The sequence below is a fragment of the Benincasa hispida genome, chromosome 4, assembly GCF_027475165.1.
Source record: "Benincasa hispida cultivar pf3 chromosome 4, pf3_genome.v1.1, whole genome shotgun sequence".
Lineage (NCBI taxonomy): Eukaryota > Viridiplantae > Streptophyta > Magnoliopsida > Cucurbitales > Cucurbitaceae > Benincasa > Benincasa hispida.
Genome location: NC_143481.1, coordinates 19,494,717 through 19,498,441, shown reverse-complemented (window position 1 = coordinate 19,498,441; position 3,725 = coordinate 19,494,717).

The following is a 3,725-nucleotide window of genomic DNA, read 5'->3' as shown; positions in this document are numbered from 1 at the left end:
TCTTCAAAGTTTGATAGTATATCTACCTCATCCTCAATACTCAATGGCATATTTCCCTTATCTTCAAATTTTGATCAAGGAGTAACATAACAAGGTAGACCTTATCGGGATCTTCCCTAGGGTGAAAGCATGGGAGAGTTGTAAGCCTTGCAAGGCATCTCCCATGACGTTCAGGATATGCGAATGGTGCTACAAGGGAGACCTTATCGGGATCCTCCCTAGGGTGAAAGCATGAGAGAGTTGTAAGCCTTGCAGAGCCCTTCCCATGACATTCAGGATATGCGAATGGTGCTACAAGGTAGACCTTATCGGGATCCTCCCTATGGTGAAAGCATAGGAGAGTTGTAAGCCTTGCAGGGCCCCTCCATGACATTCAAGATATGCAAACGGTGCTACAAGGTAAAACTTATCGGGATCCTCCCTAGGGTCTACAAGATAGACCGTATTGGGATCCTCCCTAGGGTGAAAGCATGGGAGAGTTGTAAGCCTTGCAGGGCCCCTCCCATGACGTTCAGGATATGCGAATGGTGCTACAAGGTAGACCTTATTGGGATCCTCCCTAGGGTGAAAGCATCGGAGAGTTGTAAGCCTTGTAGGGCCCCTCCCATGACATTCAGGATATGCAAACGGTGCCACAAGGTAGACCTTATCGGGATCCTCCCTAGGGTGAAAGCATGGGAGAGTTGTAAGCTTTGTAGGGTCCCTCCCATGATGTTCAGGATATGCGAACGGTGCTACAAGGTAGACCTTATCGGGATCCTCCCTAAGGTGAAAGCATCGGAGAGTTGTAAGCCTTGCAAGGCCCCTCCCATGACATTCAGGATATGCAAATGGTGCTACAAGGTAGACCTTATCGAGATCCTCCTTAGGGTGAAAGCATGGGAGAGTTGTAAGCCTTGCAGGGCCCCTCCCATGACATTCAGGATATGCAAATGGTGCTACAAGGTAGACCTTATCGAGATCCTCCTTAGGGTGAAAGCATGAGAGAGTTGTAAGCCTTGCAGGGCCCCTCCCATGATGTTCAGGATATGCGAACGGTACTTCAAGATAGACATTATCGGGATCCTCCCTAGGGTGAAAGCATGGGAGAGTTGTAAGCTTTGCAGGGCCCCTCCCATGACGATTAGGATATACGAACGGTGCTACAAGGTAGACCTTATCGGGATCCTCCCTAAGGTGAATGCATGAGAGAGTTGTAAGCCTTGCAGGACCCCTCCCATGACGATCAGGATATGCGAACAGTGCTACAAGGTAAACTTTATCGGGATCCTCCTAAGGGTGAAAGCATGGGAGAGTTATAAGCCTTGCAAGGTCCCTCCCATGACGATCAGGAAGTATGAACAAGCATACATAGATAGACCATACCAAGGTCATCCTACAAAAGACGCGGTTGTACTCCCTTGAGTTGCGGTTTAGCTCCTACAAAAGAGTAAGGAGGACAAATTAGTAAACCTACACAAAAAAAAGGCAAGTAAAGAAAAAAGAAAAAGAAAGAAAAAGAAAGAAAGAAAAAAAGAAGGAAAAAGAAAGAGAAAAAAAAATACGAAATTTTCTTAAAAAAAAAAAAATGAAAGAAGATGAAAAGGAGAGAAAGGAAAGATTAGAAGAAGAGGAGGGAATGAAGATAATGAAGGGGTTTGGGGTCCTATTTATAGAGGTTTCTTGGGTTCCATAACAAATTAAGAAATCCAAATTAAATAAAAGATTTGATTTAAAATATTAGATTTTTTTATCAGATTTCCTAATTTGATTCTATCCTAATTTCAAATTAAATTAAACAAATTTTCTATTTAATTTAATCTTATTAGATTTTGTCCTCAAATTTGTCTTCAACTAAGATTTGGACATATTCTAAATTTTATTCAAAGTCAAATTTAAATTGTGGATAAAATCATAAATTAAAATCAGACCATATTCCAAATTTTATTCCAAATCAAAATGGTTCAACATTGAGATTAAATTGCAAATAAAATCTCAAATTAAAATTTGGGCAAATTCCAAATTTTATCCAAAATCTAAATTATGAGACTTTTATGCTCAAGCTAAATTATTAAGGATAAAATCTCAAATTAAAATTTGGGCATATTCCAAATTTTATCCCAAATCCAAATCATCATACTTTTATCCTCAAACCAAATTATTATGGATAAAATCTCAAATTAAAAATTTTATTCCAAATCAAAATGGTTCAACATTGAGATTAAATTGCAAATAAAATCTCAAATTAAAATTTGGGCAAATTCCAAATTTTATCCAAAATCTAAATTATGAGACTTTTATGCTCAAGCTAAATTATTAAGGATAAAATCTCAAATTAAAATTTGGGCATATTCCAAATTTTATCCCAAATCCAAATCATCAGAGGATAAAATCTCAAATTAAAATTTGGGCATCTTCCCAATTTTATATCAAATTCATCTAAATTTAGGTTCTAAATCAAGTTGGGGAAAGATCTAAAATTCATCCCAAATTAAAATTTGGCAATATTCCAAATTCAAGTATGAGCAAATAAGAAAAAAAAGAGAAGTCCTTTGAAGATACAAGCATGAAGACTGAAGAGAAGACCCTTGAAGACACGGATCAAGTATTAGAGATCGAACTCCACGAAACAAGTTAAGATCAACAACGACATCTAGTGGGAGAATCGAACCTCAGACCTCGAGGTCGATAGTACTGGTGCCAGTTGAGCCATGTTTTTGTTGGCTTTTATTTAAATTTTAAATCAATTCTTCTGGTGACATTTAACGATATCAATATTTTCAAATTTTCTCCATAGAGATGTCCATTTAGTATGTTACAATACCGTACAATGAAAAGATAGGATGATAATAAGTAGTAATATCATGACTTCAAGATGGTCGATGTACCAAGTTCCAATATGAAGTAGTTACCATATCCTTTCCCGATTAACATGCATAGGAATGAGCCAAATAAATCTAACTTGATTAAGATTATCGAAGATAAAACTGTATTTTTTGTTTGTTATATCAGATGATATTTTAATAATATTTTTTGGATTTGATGTAAGATAGACGATGTAAATAATTCAAATACATAGATACAAGGTATTTGTATCAATACCTCCATTGCCTTAGGTTTTAATTTTTAAAAAACCATTCTTTTCGAATTTTGGAAAAAAAGTTACCAAAATCTTAGGCCCTATTCAGTAACCATTTTATTTTTTTTATTTTTGTTTTAGAAAATTAAGTCTATAAACACTACATTCACCTTAAATTTTTTTTATTTGTTGAAATGGGGAGTAAATAGACTTAATTTTAAAAAATTGATAAAAATTATTTCTATGCTTTATTTCTTTGGTAGTTTTATTATTGTTGTGCTAAATTTCCTTTACAATATTTTCTGTTTTATTGTTTGTTATTCTTCAATCTATCCCTGTATGACATGTGGCTCTCTATTATTCTTTAAATATCAATGCATAGTCTTAGGGGTTATCATCGAGCTTTTCCCATTCCAGTATGAATTATCTTTTCTTCTTACTCTAACATAGTATCAAAGCTTGGGTTATAATGGCGTCAAGCCCCTGTACTTCTGAAGAGGAGACTCTATAGTCGGCAACTACCTTGCTAGGTACTACATCTACAACTTTGCCACCGTTTTCCCTCTCTATTTCTTCTGTTTCTTTTACGCCTCCCATCACCCAAAGGATACCCTCTACTTTTGTTTGCAGTCAATCAATATCATCTTTTCAAATACCCAAATCCCTT